Source organism: Cuculus canorus, chromosome 1 (assembly GCF_017976375.1).
Source record: "Cuculus canorus isolate bCucCan1 chromosome 1, bCucCan1.pri, whole genome shotgun sequence".
Taxonomy (NCBI): Eukaryota; Metazoa; Chordata; class Aves; order Cuculiformes; family Cuculidae; genus Cuculus; species Cuculus canorus.
In genome coordinates, this window is record NC_071401.1 from 99,522,878 (window position 1) to 99,542,203 (window position 19,326).

The window sequence follows — 19,326 nt, forward strand, 5'->3', positions numbered from 1 at the left end:
TATAAGATCTCCTCAGAGCCTTCTCTTCTCAAGGCTGAATAAGCCCAACACTCTCAGCCTGTCCTCATATGGGAGGTGCTCCAGCCCTCCAATCATCTTTGTAGCCCTCCTCTGGACCCATTCCAACAGCTGCATATCCTTATGTTGAGGGTTCCAGAACTGGACACAGTATTCCAGATGAGATCTCAATAAAAAAAAAATTCCACCGAAGTGGAGCCTCAAAAAATTCCTTGACACTCGTAACTCTTCCTCTCCATGGAAATCTTTAGTAAAAGGAGAAAGATTTATATGATCCGAAGAGAAACCAGAGTATAACCAGAAATACACTTACTCATTTTATATCAATTTGATGAGCTCGTACTTTCAACTTTTGCAATTCAAAAGGGAATTTAAGTCTCTGCCATTTGTTTCTTCCGTGCCTCAGGGGTAAGAAAGTGGAATGCAGGCTGACCTCTGGCAGTAGCTCTGTCCAATGGCAGTGCAGGTGGATGGACTGGGCACAGGTCTGAGCATCTGCATCCAGCCTTAGGAACTATTGGGCAATTATATGGCAAACTCTGCAATCTCAAGACTGTTAATATTTGAGACAGTATAGGGGCTTTTTTGTGCAAGTGGCCTTCACATCTGGGTGCCTACCCAAGGGCTGAGGATATTTTGTTTGAATTTCCAGCTTCTGGGGAAAAAAAAAAAAAGTCCTCCTTCTTGTACTAATGATGTGTTGCTATAGAAGGCCAATTCCAGTGGATCGCTGGGTTAAACAAACAAAATGATAAATCTTACCTGGGCTTCACCCAAAGACTTCCTAATTTCAGTTCATTAGCTCCAGTCCACTCTGGGTACTAGGGCTGGAAAATGACAGTCAACAATTTCTGCTAAGGGGAATTTCTCATGCTGAGCAGTGAGAGTGACTTTGGTGCCGCTTCTTTAAAATATGCATAATGCAATCTTTAAATTAGAAATATTTCATTTATCCTGGATATGAGAAAGAAACAGAACAACAGGAGGTAGGGGAGATTTTCAACTGCAAATAAATCTTTCTCTTCTTCATATCTTGGAGGGCAGCCTTTAAGAAGCTGTAGATAAAGATCTTCACCAGTTTTCAGTTTTCTCTTGCCTATGTATTTCCCAAGTGGCTGTCAAGTATTATTTCTTGGTGTTGTCAACTTCTATTGCCTGGTAAATGATATATATTTTAATTGACAGCCAGTAACAGCCATTCCAATCAAAGTGAAAGTGGTATTTTATAGCCAGAATGAATGGAAGTCGTAGCTTGAGGATGTGTCGGTTACTTCTTGGAAATATGAATAATTGATACTGAACATAATACCTTTGCACAGTCTCTATTTATTAGTGACAATGCAATAGAAAAATAGCTTTTTTTTTTTAACAGTTTCCTTTATGTATGATTTGCTAGTTTATATAATTCAGAAAGAAAATTACTCCACATCTAGTTAAGGTTTGAGTGAAGGCTTGAACTTAAAAATGTAATCAGGCACGACAAAATATTCAATTTTCCTAATGGAAATAATTGAATACAAGGTACAGAGTAAAGTATCTTGCTAGCATCATTCATTGAAATATGCTGGCAAGACTTCAGGCTAGATCTGTGTGGTGACATGGGGGTGTTATTTTCACACATTATACACCTGGGAGGGCAGCAGAGAGGACACAACAGTGAGACCCACGATGAAGAGCTGTTCAGAGGCTCTGGGGAGACTGTACCACATTCCAAAACTGCTGCGGTGAGCCTCTTGCCTTGGTGTCTTTGCTGCTGTTGTTACTGGTAAATTTGAGTTGAGTGTATTGTGTTGAATGAGATCTCAATCAGGAGCAGGAGGCTCCTGAGATAGTAGATGCCAGGAAAGAAACTTCCACAGAACACCTTAAAGGAAATAAGGGGTCTTCCACTAAGAAGGTGACTTGACCAACAGCCCAGCTGAAATGCCTCTGTACAAACACGTGAAGCCTGGGCAACAAACAGGAGGAACTGGACTAGGAAGCTATGACCTGGTTGCCATCACTGAAATTTGGTGGGACAAGTCCCATGACTGGAGGGTGGCAATTGATAGCTACAGGCTGTTCAGAAGGATTGCCGTCTATATAAGGAAATGGATAGAGTGTGAAGAGCTGTCTTTGAAAAGCAGCCACAAACAGGTTGAAAGTGTGTGGGTCTCAATAAAAGACTGAGGCAGCAAAAAGGAACCTTGTGGTTGGTGTGTACTGCAGGCCACCTGATCAAGGAGAGCCTACTGATGAAGCCTCCTTCCTCCAGCTACAGGAGACTTCACATTCACAAGTTCTCATCATACTGGGGGACTTCAACCATCCTGACATCTGCTGGAAAAGGAGCACAGCAAGCTGCAGGCAATCCAGGAGACTTCTAGAGCGCACTGAAGATGATTTCTTAATCCAGGTAATAGACATCCCCACCCGAGGGGATGCAATACTGGACCTGATGGTCACCAGTGCAAATGAGCTCATCAGCGACATCAAGATCGGAGGCAGCCTGGGCTGCAGTGATCATGCACTGGTAGAGTTCAAGGTCCTGAGGGATATGGAACAGGCTTGGGTTATAGTCAGGACCCTAAAGTTCAGGAAAGCAGAATTCCAGCTCTTCGAGGATTTACTTGGTAGGACCCTCTGGGACACAGTCCTCAGGGACAAGAGAGCAGAACAGAGCTGCCAAGTATTTAATGATGCTTTCTATAAAGTGCAAGAGCACTTGGTCCTCAGATGTAGGAAATCAGGCAAGGAAAGGAAGAGACCAGTGTGTCTGAGTCGAGACCTGCGGGTCAAACTGAAGAGTAAGAGGGAACTGCACAGGCAGTGCAAACAGGGGCAGGGAAACTGGGAAGAATACAGAGATGCTGCCCAGTCGTGTAGGGATGGGATCAGGAAGGCCAAGGCACAGCTGGAGCTGAACTTGGCAAGGGATGTGAAGACTAAAATGAAGGGCTTCTATAGGTATGTCAATCAGAAAAGGAAGGTTAGAGAGGGCATACCCCAACTGATGGATGAAAATGGTGACCTCTTATCAAGAGACGAGGAGAAGGTTGAGGTACTCAACAACTTTTCTGCCTCAGTCTTCACTGACAATCGCTCTCCTCACCCCTCCTGGGTCATGGGACAGCAAGATGGTGACAAGGGGAGTAAAGCCCCACCCACTGTAGAGGAGTGTCAGGTTCATGACCACCTGAGGAACCTGAACGTATATGAGTCTTTATGAGATGCATCCCAGAGTCCTGAGGGAATTGGCTGATGTTGTTGCCAAGCCACTCTCCATGATATTTGAAAAGTCATGGCAGTCAGGAGAAGTCCCTGGTGACTGGAAGAAGCATAACGTTGTCCCCATTTTTAAAAAAGGGTAGAAAAGATGACCCTGGGAACTACCAACCTCTCCACCTTGTCTCTGTGCCTGGGAAGATCATGGAATAGATCCTCCTAGAAGCCATGCTAAAGCACGTGGAGGACAGGGAGGTGATTAGTGGCAGCCAGCATGGCTTTACCAAGGGTAAGTCCTCAATGATCAGCTTAGTGCCTTTCTGTGATGGGGTAACCACAGCAGCAGACATGGGAAAACCAATGGATGGGATCTATCTGGAATTCTGTAAAGCCTTTGACATGGTCTCCCACAACATCCTCTTCTCTAAATTGGAGAGATGTGGATTTGATGGATGGACTGTTCAGTGGATAAGAAACTGGTTGGATGGTCATATTCAGAGAGTAGTGGTCAATGGCTCAATGTCCAGATGGAGATCCATAACGAGTGGTGTCGCTAAGGGGTCCATATTGGGACAAGTGCTGTTTAATATCTTCATCAGTGATATAGACAGCAAGATCAAGTGCAACCTCAGCAAGTCTGCAGATGACACCAAGCTGAGTGGTGCAGTTGCCACGCCAGAAGGATGGAATCTACTCTAGACGGACCTGGACAAGCTGAAGAAGGGGGCCTGTGTGAATCTCATGAGGTTCAACAAGGGCAAGTGCAAGGTCCTACACCTAGGTCAGGGCAATCTGCGGTTTCGATACAGGATGGGGGATGATGTGATTGAGGGAAGCTTTGTGGAGAAGAACTTGGGGGTGCTAATTGATGAGAAGCTTAACATGAGTTGGCAACGCACACTTGCAGCCCAGAAGACCAACTGTAGGGTGACCTGCATCAAAAGAAGTGTGGCCAGCAGATCTAGGGAGGTGATTCTGCCCTGTTATTCTGCTCTTATGAGACCACCTTATGAGACTCCCACAGAACGGGGAGTACTGTGCCCCGTTCTGGAATTGTCAACATAAGAGGGATATGGAACTGTTGGGACAGGTCCAGAGGAGGGCTAAAAGGTTCTGAGGATAACTTGTAGTGACCTTCCAGTACCTGAAGGGGCTACAAGAAAGCTGAGAAGGGACTTTTTACAAAGGTTTGTAGTGATAGGACTAGGGGAATGGCTATAAATTGGAGAGGAGCACATGTAGACTAGACATAAGGAGGAAATTCTTCACAATGAGGGTGGTGAGGCACTGGCACAGGTTGCCCAGGGAAGCTGTAGATGCCCCATCTCTGGAAGTGTTCAAGGCCAGGCTGGATGGGGTCTTGAGAAGCCTGATCTGGTGGGAGATGTCCCTGCCCATGGCAGGGGGGTTGGAACTAGATTATCTTTAAGGTCCTTTCCAACTCAAACTTATGATTGTATGATCTGATATCCCACCAAAGGCAGTATGAGAATGGAGTACAGTAGGAGAGGTAATGCCTTTTAAAAAACTTTTTGGTCTGAGCATCCATTCACATGGAAGATGAAGCTGCCATGGTGTATTTTGTTTCACTGGTCATTAACATTTTTTTCTATTATCTGTGTGGTGTTTCTGAGCTTAGCTAAGGCTCAGCAGTGGTTCTGTCACTGCTCTTGAAATTTATTTTTTCATGGAATGGAGTGTGATACAAAGACTTCACTATCTAAACATTTTGCTGAGACCATGCTGCTGACATCAGTTCTTGTGATGGCTGCAGGCTACCAAACCTGCCCAAAGCCCTTTAGTGAAAGGAAAAAATCATTACCCTTGACCAGAAGGAACTTAAACCACCTAAGTGGATTGGGAGATGTCCTTTTTTAAATGCTGTTCGTGATGCAGTAGATTATACAACAGACATCCTACAGGAAGGTTGTCTTTTAATAAATGAAGAGGGAATGCCAGTTGGATAGGACTGTTTTCTTTAATTTGGTTTATTTAACCTGAAATGAGCAGCTGGCTTGTGGTTTTGGGAAATGAAGCTGTTTCCTCCCTCCCCTTTGTTTTCGATGATTGTTGAATGCTGAATAAACTTTCAAGACCTGGAGACAGAAGTAATAAAATCACCATAATAAAGAAAACATCGCACCTTCTCTGGATTTGTAGCCCGCTTAAGCTAAGATGACCTCATTTCCAAGTTTTCATGTTTTTTTTCTTGTGTTTTCTTTATCTTCCCAGAGGATTATTCTTGGCAGATTTTGAGGACTTTGCAGAGTTTTGCTGGGAGTGTGCCCCAGACCCACTGAGGCCACCACTGCAAGAGTCACAGTCAGGAAGGCCATGTGGCTGCCTGCACACCTCGCAGGCCTCATGGGGAGGGGCAGAGAGGTCTTCAGCTCAGAAGTTGCCGACTGCTTGCTCCTTGTGGTAAATTAATTTTGTCTGCATCTTCACAGAGCTTTCCAGAAAATACAGATTTATTGTGTGTGCATTCATATTTATGTCCAGGAAATCTCCAGACTCTAAGTAAAGATTGCTGAAAAAATGGAAGAAAAAAAAGATGTTTTACCACAGGCTAAGCTAATAACTAGCCCTGGTTATCTTAATACGAAATCAAGTGGAGATAAAAGTCAGGGTTGTTTTCATTTTAATATTGACAGCAACTTTCCTTTACTCAACCACACTCCGCAAACAACAGGAGTCACTCCCACACAGACAATTTTTCAGTGAGATAATTAGCTGTCTCATAGCCTCAAAAAATAGGCTAATACCCATCTTTCACATAGGGAAGATACAGTCTTTTAAGAACCTCAAGTGAGCTGAAGAAAGGAAGTGCTTCCTTCCCATTTAAACATGAACCTAAGGTGTTAAGTTCAATTTTTGTGCACCAAGCAGGATGGATCCTGCTGGCTGCTTGGTGCGACAAAGGCACAGTTCCACAGTGCCTTGCTGTCTGTGATGGTGCCGTTGGCATCTGTGTTTTGTGGGCACTCTGCGGTTGGGACTCAGGAACAGGGGGAGATTGTGGAGCTGGTCTGCACTGCCACTGCACAGGCGTGGGGTGAGCTGGGTGTGCCCGTCAGTCCCTCTCCTTGGACTGCCTCCATCCCTGGCGGCTGCCACTTCATATCCAGCTGGGATATGCCAGCTTCTTCACAAAACATTGCTGGAGATGTGAGTTTAATGAGACTAAAGTCAGCAGGTAGTTTGGCAAATTATCTTTTTATGTCCGTAGTTGATTTTCACACATCAGTTCCCTCTCCCTTTCCTCTGAAAGCCGCCTGTTGAGCAAAAGTATGAGTACATGAGTAAAAGTTCCTTGGCTCCAACTCTTCTGATCTTGAGTGTGATTCCTCCTCTCAGTAGCATGAGCAGCTTTGAGCCCTCGTTTTTGAGAGAGGACAGTAAAATGCGCTAACAGGTGAAATCCCAACACGGAATGTCTGGACCATGCACAGATACAGTCCTTCATTGTCTCACATCAAAGCAAGCACAATAAATAAAAATAAAACAAAACCACAAAAGCAAACAACAAACCTTGCAGGTAGAAATATTGTACAGAAAGATCTGTTCTTTTTTGCTATCACCAGTGACAGCAGTGACCACTGCAGTCTGCTTATGGGAGCTCAAGCTCAAATTGTTGACAATCTCCAGAAGAAATGACAGCCAATATGTTTTCCCTGGAACAGAGCTCTCCTCTCATACAGAGCAGGGACCACTGGTCTGTGATTTGAGGGCTACCTGTCATCTAGCATTCAGTTCTCTCTGACGTCCAATATTTTCTTTCTGACTTCATGCTTCATCCTCAGCTGAAACATCCCTATTTTATTTTAATAACTGCTAGTATAACTGAGATTTTTTTTTCTCCCTCTTTCTCTGCTCCCCAGCATATAATTAGGATTTCCGTTGGCATGGGGATGCCTCCTTTGGCTATATCACACTGTTCTTCCTGGGTAGGAGTAACTGTGTGGCTATTGTATACCTTATATTGTAGTTGCAACAAAGGAAAATTGTACTCCTTCACCTGGTCCATCTACCATTTGCTTTTGAATGTTTCTCAGAGGCAAGGAAACTTTATACATCCCTCTTAAGTTACTCTCCAAGGCACAGCCCTTTCACATCTCGGGGACCTTGCAGATACAAACCTAAAAATCCCCAAACTAACACAAAAGTTATCTCATCGCCTCAGAAGTTGTTTGACTCATCTAGTGAAAACAGTGAAGAAATAACTGGGAGTTACTATAGAATTTCAGAAATGAAGACCGTATTTGTTACTTCTAATAGCAATTTGTTGTGGTGTGTTGGGGTTTTTTTCTGTAAGCTCCCTATTCTTAAAGAGTGCTGTGAGAGGAGTTTGATGCGGCACAGAGGTCAAGGGGGACAAGGCAAGCAGTGAAGTTTAGCAGATGAAGAGCTTCTCTCATGCTTGACTCCATCCTTGTCACCAAATAACAATAGTGCATTTTAGAGTCTCTGCAGAACTCAGCAAAGCAACAAGTTATTCAGCTGACGAAAAGGAGAGACATTTCTGTGAATGCCATGTAGGTATGAGGTGTTAACCTTAGCCTTAACTCCCACTGCATTTTAAGGAGAAAGTTAGTGTTTCAGAACCTTTGGGTTTTTTTTTAATACGGACTCCCCACAGGGCTTCTAGGATAGAAGAGATTCAAACAAATAAAGTGGTAATGACAGGTTTCCTTCACACAGCACATGTGGGCAAGTGTTTTTTGGCATCCAGGGTAGGATGACAGTGTGGTACTGGTATCTTCAACCCTGACATGCAATAGCTCTGAAGCATGCATTTCTGCTCCATGTCACTGATCTTGCCTTTCAGCTGGGGCTGTGTGCCTGCTCGTGCTTCTGTCGACACCTCCACACCCGAGCAGTACCCCATTCCCTGAAAGCAGCCTGTGGAGGGGTCCTTCATCTCTTCCGCCTCCCAGCACCAGCAGTCCTTCAGGTGCTCCAGCCTACGTGGGCACTTCTCTGCAGCGTGAACCCCTCTGAGGGTTTCTAATCTATTCTTTGCTCTCCTCAGCAGGCTGGGGAAAAGTATTAAGTCAAGGTTGAGGCAATTAGAAGGCATGAATCTGGAGTATCTATAGGGTTGCTGGTGACTTCAGGAGAGGCACAGAAAGATCCACACACACTGGCAGGCTCCAGCACCATGGGCATTATTAGTTTTCTTGTCACCTCAGCAGGAAAAGAGCTTTCTTCAGAAGCAGACTGCAACAAATTCCTCCAGAGCCCAAGGACTCTGCAAACTTTGTTTCCTTGAGGGAAACAAACATATATATTAACTAAAAAATGGCTCCTAAAAGGCAGCATTAGCTGAAAAACGGAACAGCCCAGCTCCAGCCACACTGATTTGTGCTGCCCTGGGGAAGCTGCGTGGCCAAGGGCAGCAGCTTGGTCTGCATGGGAGAATGGCGAAATCTACCACAGTGGAAATACTCTCACTGTAACATGTAAAGTGCATGCCTTCATATTTCGTGTGTGAGAATCTGCAGTTATTACATTGCTTTCTTGATGTCAATCTTATTTTACATCCATTATTTGAAATTTATCATTCCTCCAGCAGTAATACATGAAGCCCTTTCTCTTCTGCATGCCGTTTCTCATAGTTTCAAATCAAAAAACTTTTGTGATAAGCAATTATTTGTAACATGCACATCACATGCTGATGTGAAGCCTAATTTCTCTGCAGCACAGAGAAGAGGTGGAATAGTTAATATTCCCTCGCTCTGAGAAAGGCTGCAGAATAACAACACGAGAATCTGAAATAATCATTCTGCCATCAGTTGTTCTCCCCTGGGCCTGCCCACAAGAAGTCATACGGAGAACTGTTAGAGGCAGGCATTGCTGAAGATTCCCTGCTAATTTCACTCCCTGTAACATAATCTGTTTATTCAGAAGATGCACTCTGTCTTCTCTGCTGTGATTCAAAAGAATCTTAATCTGACATGATTTCTTTCATTCTCTCTCCTTAGCAATTAATATTGCTGTACAAAATCTGAGGCTTATTCTTTATTGCGAGCCATATATTATGAAATGATTCTTTTTGCTCAAGAAAACATGATCTGTACTTTATTATTAACTCTCTAAATCTGCTTTTTCTTTTATAATAATAGCATTGTCTTGGAAGATGGTAGTTAAATGTCTAGAATTTTCTTTTTATTGCAAAAGAAAGCTTGATTAAAATGGGAGCAGGAATAGTCTAGAAAAGTATAGTTTATGTAATTACTTAAATACAGCCTTTGTTTGTGTTTCAAACAGCTTCCCATAGGTGAGTATCTGTTGCTGACCTTATTTATGAGATACTCAAGGGACAGTGGCTCTAAATTACTTTGCAGAGTGATTGACTTGCCTTTGCTTATTTTTCTGTTCTTTTTTTTTTCTATTCAAACTGAGTTTGGCCTGACTTTCTGAAACTTCAGTGCCTGATGCACTGAGCCATTCCCTCAGAACAAAAATCTGACTCTAAGGGCCACAGTTCGAGTAAGCAGCACCCAGAGCTGCATACGCTTGCAGTGGTTAGAAGTAGTTGGCCAGTGATCAGTGTTTAACCTATTTACAGGACGTGTTCTCAAATCACTGACCACAGGTTTTCTTCTTGCTGTCCTGCTTTTCTCTTTCCTACTTTGTCCTGGGTCAAAGCAGCCTCAGCTGCTCCCTCGGCCAATGGCCCTTCTTGTTCCCAGATATCTCGTACTTGCAGCAGCAGTAAATTAAATATGAAAACTTGCCCCATATACCATTTTAGTTATGCAACAGGGGATAATCACTAGCAGTCAAAATGGAGAGCAATTGCCTGATTATGTAGTAAGAGCAGTTGATGATAAATCTTTCTTTCCTGCAGTCCCTTACTTGCTATCAATGTCTCCTTTCCTCATTATTTTACCCCGATTTTCCTCTCCAAATGCCTAACTGCTAATAGAATAGTTGAACGAATAGGACATTCACCTTGGATGGACTTGGCTTTTGCTCATAAGTCCGCTGCAGCAGTGATTTTCAATATCTAATCTTTCCTGTGCTTCAGTTCCCTTTCTGTAAGGTAAGGATGGCGTTTCTCTGTTACAGAGAGGCGTTATAAACCAGAACCACTTATCTGCAAGTGGTTCAGGTAAGGTTCTGGTGAGGCCATTCAAGAACTTGAACAGATTAATGGAGTGGTGCGCCACTGTCTGCTAGCCAAAAAGCTTTTAGGAAACTGCCACCCACGCCGTCTACACCACCTGTAACAAGCAGAGAAACAGGACTGTGGAGTACTGTATGTGTACATTCATGAAAGACAGACCACACAGAGATCTTTGCCAGCAGAAATGATCTGTATCTTTATGGTGGATAGCATTCTGTAGAAATCTTCCTGTGGGTACAAATGAAGGCAGAATGATTGCAACAATTTAAAAAAATTGCTTTTGACAAAAAAATAATTATGAATTCCCCAGCCCTGGCTTAAGGATGGTGAAGGAGTTCTACAAAGGAAATAATGTAGCCTAGAGAAAACTGAATGACACACTACAAGCTCCCTTGAAGCCCCCTAGAAGCCTTAAAACACTCCCTCTGGGATGGACACTTCTTGCCCAAAGGCCAGGAGAATCTGGGTCTGAAATGGGCTTGCCTGGGCTATCCGTGCTGAGAGTAAAATGAAAGATTTGAGAATCAGTCTTGGAAGAAATAACTGAGACTCCCTACAGCGCAGAACTGAATTGAGCTGGTAGCTTAAGGAACCCCGTCACCAGCAAAGCCGATTCATGGGTCAGCTCCCTGGGCCAGGTAAATCCCTGTCGTGGTGAGTTGCCTCTGCTTCACTTGAGATCAGTACGGTCACACACCTCCTCAAAATGCCCTTCTGACATGTAACTGCACACGCAAGCAGTTGTCCTACATTTGTGGTGTGCTCTGCCTAAGCATCGTATCGGCAACATCAGGGACCTAAATCTTCAGCCAATCCAGGAATATAAAAAGGACAAACAGGTGGTTTAATGAAAGATGATACAGCTCTGTGGGCCTTTTGAGAGAATCACTTGACCAGAGATATCCTTGTTTTGATGACCGTAAGAGTCCTGCTGAGGCAACTAATTTCCTCCTTCCTTTAGTTCTATGTGGTTGTTTTAGTTTTCTTTTTGTCCTTAATTTTCCTTCAGAACCAAAGCATTCTGCATAAATGATGGCAGGGCAAATAATAATAAAGCTGTATTTTGTGGGACACACACTCTAATGAGCTAGGGACTACTCTCTGTGTACCAGCACTGTAAAATGGTTTGCCACATGACTATGTTAGCTTAAATCACCCAAAAAGTCTGAGGAAACAGGCAGGAAGGGGGGGGAAATGGCCCTTAGATTTGAATTCAGTCTTCCTTTGAACCTACAGGAATACAATAATTGATGGTCCAGAGAAAAGAAGCAGGGAAAAATAGGAGGGCTCTGCCACATGCTAAAAATTCATCTTCCCTCAAGGAAGGTGATCAGCTAAATGTAAGAGTACAATTCATGTGGATGGTTTATTCTCACATCCTTTCCTGTATCAAAATGCATGAAGTCACAGGGCCTGATCAACAGGCCTGAAACAAAATAAGAGACCCATGAATGACTCGTATTGCATTGCTATGTGTACTGTTCTCAACAAAAAAATCTGAAGTTCATGGAAAGCAAGCAGAAAGGGTGTAACCAGATGAAGTCTTAGAAAATATGTATGAATATTCATACAAAAATGTTTTCATTGTTTGACTGGGCCAAAAATCTTGCTCTGACGTTTTTGTTCTCCTTGTTGACAAAAATGGGTTGCAGTAAGTACAGCTTTTCAGACTACGGTTTCTTACATTTGTGTCATTCTTTGGTCTTGTAATTAAATATTGAAGAGACAAAGGAGACTTGGCAGGCAGTCATACTCACAGCAGTCTAATGTCATACGGTTTCCCTGAAAGAACAGTGTTCTGAAACAGATGAGATAATGTACTTAACTTTGAAAAAAAACAAAAGCCACTAAGCACTCACTGGATAAATACTCTCATAACATTTTATCATCAGTACAAGAAAATCAACACTTCTAAAACATCTGACTGTGGCAATGGCAGCTGAAAGTCCATGTTAACATTAAACCACATTTTTGCAGTGCAATGTTGAGTTTTCAAGGGACACTCTTTTTCTGTTTCTCTCCAATCAAATTAGGTTCCAAACAGTGGTAGGCCCACTTGCAGTTTTTTCTTGAACATTATATTCCTTTTATCCAGCGATAAGTAAGAGATTTTCTTCAGATTCTCCTAGCTTTTGGGGAAAGGTCATCTTTTCTTCTCCTTCCTATTACAATTTTCAAAAGAATTTCCAATAAAACTGTAAAAAGAGAACTGCAATAATTATATCTGTCTTGGTAAAAATAAAGGGTTTCTCTCTGCTTTTCCCAGAAGGAGAGGTAAACTCATGCTTTCCTAGAAGCTTTTGATTATTATGCAGCCATGTATTCCTGACCTCCCGTTTGCCTTCAACTGAAGATTGCTGAGACTGAAATAATGAATAAATAAACAGAAATTTTTAATAAGTTTGCAACTACTTGAAATGCTTCTGCCACAAGCAGCTCTCAGATAAAACACTGTGACAGGAAAATTCTCTCTTTCGGTCTATTCCACTTAATTGGCCTAATTCTTCACACAGCTTAATCAGGGATTGAATTACTCCAGAAGATTTATTCTAAGTAAAACATGACATATTTGCATAAAACTTTTTTCTCTGGGATTCAACAAGTTTACATTCCTCCTAGTTTTATGGTTTTCTCAGAACTGGTTTCCTTTAAAAGAAAAAAATGTGCTTCCTCATTCCTGACACAGGAACCAGAGTCAGACCTGCACAATCACGCACAGCTCAGCTGACATCCATACAGATGAACAACTTTCCAGTACAGCTGTGCCCCATCCTTTCCGTGCTAAAGGCTACCTTCCAGATAACACCAGGGAAGAAGCCAACTTCTTCCTCCTCTTTTAGATCCTGAACATCATTTAATGGCTTATTTGCATGTTTACTAGATGCTGCACGAAAGGTAAACCACTGAAAAACACAGCTGAGTGGGACATTGCTTATAATGAAGCTACTTCTGCAACTTTTTGATGACTAGAAGGTAGGTTTCTTGTGTTGACAAGATTAATTGATAGCACAGGTGCCAGTGGAATTTGCTATGGCTGATGATGTTCCCCTCATTTTTTTTCTGATTATCAAACCTGAAAGTCTTTTATTTTTCTTTATATTATGGAAATTTAATATCTGGACTCTCTGAAATCGCATTAATCTGACTCCTGCATTATGAGTTCAAACACAAAAAAAATAAGACTAACCCTATAGCTGAGAAAGAAGAGTGGGAGGACAGAGACAGAGACAGAGAGATGGTTACAGAACGTGTTCCAAATGATCACAGTGAGACAAGCCTCAGCTTGATCACTTCACTCACTACAAGGGGATAGCAGTTCAAATATAGACATTTTCTTACCCTCGATCAGAAAAATATGGATTTGCAAGAGTGAACACTGAGTTAACATCAAGTTTCTTGTGAAACTGAAGAAATCCATAATGGAAGCTTTTCAGCTATTGACTGAATCTTATGGTGAAGATAACCCTAAAACCAATTCGGTGCTCAAAGGAACCCATTTTCTGTCATTAGAAGATGTGAAAGCAAAAATGACAGACATCCTCAACAACCTTTTAGAAAATAGTCTGCAGAATTGCTTTGAACATTGGCAGCATCGTATGCATCCGTGTGTCAACTCAGGAGGGATGTGTTTTGAAGGTGATTATAGTTGATTCTCTGAATTTATTAAATAAAAAGAGTTACAGAGGCAGTCTCAGAGTGGGGGTTGTCGGACCTTGTCAGTCTTTTCATTAAGAGAAGGTTGCTTCTTTGGGGAACCAGGCACAGCCATGGCGCTTGACATCTCTACAGAAAGAAAGACAGACAGACAACAAGTTCCTAGTTCTCACTAAACCAGAGACAAAAGCCAGGTCTCAGATTTATCTCCGTGTGTCCAGAGGACACACACTTCCTTAGAACAACTCTGCAACCTTGACTCTGTACGATTCCTCTTATAGAGCTGGTGTGTTATGTGAATTATTTTCTTATCAACCAAATCTAAACTTGAGCTTCTTATATCCTGTCATCATAACTGTCATCTGAGAAGAACACAGCATTTGTGTGAATTCTATGCTCTGCCGTAAATTAGAACGAGACAAAACTCAGATTCCCACAAGACAATTACATACAGTATTTGTAGCACTTACCAGTAAAGAAAACTTTATTTCCTCATTTTCTCCCATCTTCTCTGACTCAGTAATTCCATTTTGGAAGCTAATCATATTAAGAAGCTTAAATTATTATAGACATGATGGCGGGCAAGCACACAGAAGTCTAATATCCAAATTATTCTCAGGGAGACAATCCATTGTGTCAGCTAGTGATCAACGTGTCCATTTATACTCACAGTGCTGTATACAAAGTGATTTAATTTTACCATCTAATTTTTTCTTAAGCCATGAATGATTATGTGATAAACAAATCCTTTGGAACCTAAAAGAGTGGTGTCATTGTAAATATCTCTCCATATCTCAATTTACTCAATAAGGGGTGTTGAAAATCTTAGAAGCTATGACCCGAAATGTTTCTTTTAAGATACTCAAGAAAGAGAGAGGATACAGGACAGAATACCTTTACTGCATTTTCAAATAAAGAGGGAACACTGACGGAAGTGATCCTGCTGGTTTCTGTCCTCCCTAAAGTTGCACTCCAAACATAGGTAAATAAAATAAATAACTGCACCTCTTTTCTAAATAAGTTTTCACATTTAGAGCAGAAGAAGGCATCCTCTTCGCAGGATGCCATGGAATTTATTGATATTTTGGAAGTAAAGAAGACAGGTTTTGTGAATTCTAGGATAAAACATTTACATAGGTAAAATAACACTAACGGTTTCTTAGCCATTTCTCGGCTAAGTAAAACATCATCTGTGCTAAATACTTACAGCACTTCTTTAGTATAATAGTCAGCATTTGCCCCAAATCCCAGTCTCAATGAGAAAAAGATCAGTGAGTACAGCTCACACATAGGAAAATCTTTTGTGGCTTTGATTAGTATCCTCATTTTTGCATATAGCAAGTGTTCAACATCCTTTGGATTATTAATGTTGAACAGGGGAAGGAGCTATAGAAAGACTCATGAAAAGGCTTAAAACAACCTAAGGTGTTCTTAAGATAGTAGCACTTCTAGAAAATATTGAAGAGAAACATGTGGGTCTTTCTTTAGCCCAGTCACAGATTTCATTCAAAACTTCATTTACTTTATTTCATCATCCCTGAGCACAGGCAGTATCTGTTGTCTTTTTAGCTGGCTCTCCTTCAGTTACAGCCACGCTGAATGTCTGAATACCGATACAGATTTCAGGTAGCAGGCAGCTGAGTCTCAGGGCATGAAGAACCTCTTGTTTCCCCAGCATACAACTCTCTGTGATTTGCAGAACTGGTGCCTCATCTTCCTCAGGAAAATCTCACTTTCCCTCTGTTTCCAGATGATCCTGGAACAGCTCCTGCTGCAGATCCCTGGCTCTCCTAGGGGCAGCCCTGCCAGCACCAGGGCTCAGTGAGGTCGGTTTGGGTCCTTGTTCACTTCCACAGCCTTCTCTTCAATGTGATGGCCAGAATAGCACTGTGCTTCACACCAGCCCCAGTCTAGTCTGAGGTTTAGTCCCCGAGGCTGCTATTAAAGCCACTCTCAAAAAAGAGGTTTGGCACCAGTGCTACAGTCAAGAGGAATGTGTCTACACAACTGGTTTAAAGACTTCTGGGTGCTAGGACATGATATCATATGGATTTTATATATATATATATATATATATATATATATATATTTTTTTTTTACAGTTTTGGTGCAAAAGAACTAGTACATTGCCAAACAGTTCCTGGGTAGGACTATGGGAGTTAGCATGGAACAGGGAGACCACAGAGAGCCTGCCCATAGCTCAGCTACACAGGGGAGCCAAGGCTCAGGATGCTGCATGACTCCTAGACCCAGAGCCAGGGAACAGTCATGAATAGGTTTGATTTACTAACATGCCTTCAAGATATGTGTATTGGATTTGACTCAAAAACTGCTATAGATTTTGGAGCTGTGGCAGGTCCTTTATCTGGTATATATATGTGCACTGAAGCAAACAGGGTTTTTTTGTTTCTATGCTTTGTTTGAAAATCTCCACAACAGTTGAGGTTTATGTACCCAAGGACATATGATAACAAAAACATAAATTGATACTTGATAACAGAATAATTGGTTCCTGCCTGTTGTTCAGAATATTTTGCTTTAGTGCCACAGAGGGAAGATCTGCTTTGTGTGTAAGAATGTATTTTCACATACTTACATGCATGTAAGCAAGCACTTACCTTTGTGTATGAGCGTATAAATATCCCAGAGGAGGGAGTGGAAGGCACAGAAATAAATTACTCTAAGTCAGAGCCGCACAGCAGTTCAAATGGACAGGAAAATCCTACAGCTGGGAGGTGAATCACTTGCCAGCACACTTCCCAGCCTGTAAGACCCAGAAGGTAATATGAAGTCTAGTCCCTCCCCAGTATGCGTGTGGAAGGAAAAGTTCAAGGAATAGGAAAAGTTTTTTGTTGTCAGTACCATTTTGTATGACTTCTTTTTCATGCTTCTGCATTTTTGATGTAAGCAATGCTAGTAGTAAAAATGAGCGCAATCAAAACCAGAAGGAGGGATGACTATGGAAGAAATCCAGTAGTATCTCACAAAACACATAGCAGGAAGATGTATGCTTATGAAGTGAAAGTCTTCCTCTTCCTTCTTCCCTAGTTCTTCAACTGCCTAGTATTGTCCATGAATATTCTTAATACGCTCGCAGCTCATTTTTTTTGTCAGCAAATATCTAACATGTGACAAACCTCTGACAACTTCCACGGAGCTTCCGTGTTGTATCCCATTGCGGATAGCTTCGTGGGCTGCAACAGGGAGCTGTGTGTCTAAATGGGAACAAGTCCTCAGCCAATGCCAGCTTCTGCCTTATGGATCTCTGAAGTGCTGGGTAATTCTGCTCCCTGTCTGACAATCATATTTTGTTTGATATAACTTCTTAATTATACTAGGAGTACGTGAGGAAACTGCTCATCTGTTTAGAGTGTGGAGATTAAAATTAAAACAGTCTCGGGATTCTCTTTTATTGTGTGGGTGTCAGTACAACAAACTAGTATGGAACAGACAACTATCAACTGAGATGTCAAAAAAGGCAGTCGTTACAGCAGCTGGAAAGGCTGCTATTGACTTCAGTGCTGAAGGAAATGTCTGCTTAGTCTGTGTTTGTAGGTAACAATGAGTCTATTAAAATAAACTCTGGATTCATTTCCTGGCACTTCACATTTCTTGAATGCCTAATCTGTCCTTTGTAAATGGAATTGTTGTTTGTGTTTCAAGGATGAAACTTGTATGAGTCTCCAAAGAGATATCTTTTTAAATATTATTTTTATTAACAGTGGCAATGAGGGAGCCCTTGCCTCTTTCATTTGTTATTCCTCTGATCAGCCAGGAGCTGATGTGAAGATTTCCTGTGTTTCAGGAAGCCAGTTATTGCGTGATGACTACAGTTTTGGTGTTTCTGGTATGCATCAAGTTAAGACGAACAATCACTTCTTTGGTTTAATCCTTCAACTTTATCATTCTTGAGGCAATAGCACATTGATTCGAACAGAAAAGTTATGGATAATAATTTTTTTTCACCTGCTCTGTGGAGGAAAAATTGCTGTTCTGCAGTGAGGCTTACCTATGAATAAGAAAGAAAAGGGCAATACAGGAATTGTAAGTGTATTTTGGGGCATCACCTGGAAGGCAAATAAGACATATCTTTCTGTCAGCTGGCATTCAGAAGGATTGATTTCATTTACACTTACTGGTTAGTGATATGAATTTCATTTCATGTAAGAATGAGATCTAATTATATAACTAGTTAGGAGAAATAACAAGTATTTCATAAGATATGCCAGGTGTTCTCAGGTTGTCTTATAACTAGCCAAACCTCCTACTGTTAAAACACCTCCAAGGTACCACACAGTGCTTGCTACAGTGCACTTTAAGGCCATATCTTTACTTCACTCTTGACAAACTGTTTGTCTAGGGAGTTCTTCTAAATGACTACTGGAATACATGAGTTTGGAATGTAGTTTCTGTTACCAAGAGGCAAATCTTCCAGATATATGAAATTCATAGTGATTGAACTTTCTGTACTGGTCAGGAATGAGTGGCTGTTCTGGAAAATGTGCAAGCAGGCAAAAGTATCCCTCTTACCTTGTTATTGTTGAAGAGCTGCCAGCATCTTGAAGTGCACACATGTGGGGGTCACAGTCCTGTGGATTGGGGAGAAGGAGGAGGCAGCCCTCACAGAGGCACCATGACTCATTAGAGCCCTGTCAGGAGTCATCCCTGCTGCTTGATGAAGAACCAGCAAGAAGTGAGACTGAGGTCCTGCAGGGTTTTTCCTTTGGCTGCATCTTCTACCTCTTCTGTCAGGTCTGCTGCTGATCTCTGGCACCAGCCCTAGCTGCCTGCTGCTCCCCAGCATATGGGGGTTGCAGGAGACAGGCAAAGTGAATCATCACTTACCTGGCTGTCTTGAACTGCTGGAGGATGTTCTCTGAGGTGCCTCTGCTGCTTTCTGGTCATCATTTTGGGTTGCTTTCTGGTTAAAGGTGTCCTTTTACTTCAATGCCCCTGTGTTTAGCATTTCCCTGTTTCAGCCCTTGATAATGACTTGTCTGGTACTAAATCAGCAGTGAAAAACTGTATTAAATGAATTAAAAACTGTCCAAATTAATTTCTTTATAACCAGAAATCATAATCATCTTGAAGTGGGATCTGGTGCCCAGTTCATTAACCAGCTTTAATCACATGAGGCCCAGTCCATCCTCTTACTTACTGTGGGATGTCTCTTGTACACACTGTAATTTAATCCCAGCCAGCAATAAAGCACCACTCAATTTCTCACTCATTCCCCTGATGGGATCAAGGAAAGAGTCAGAAAAGTGTAAAAACTCATGGGTTGAGATACAGATAGTTTAATAGATAAAGCAAAAGCC

At 42.0% G+C, this 19,326-nt stretch overlaps 1 non-coding gene across 1 annotated transcript; it reads right to left on the minus strand.

The window, feature by feature from the left end:
* Positions 1-198: 198 nt before the first annotated feature.
* On the minus strand, positions 199-313 carry LOC128851022 (U5 spliceosomal RNA). Its single transcript, XR_008448313.1, has one exon. It is a non-coding gene; the product is annotated as a U5 spliceosomal RNA (small nuclear RNA).
* Between the last annotated feature and the right edge of the window lie 19,013 nt (positions 314-19,326).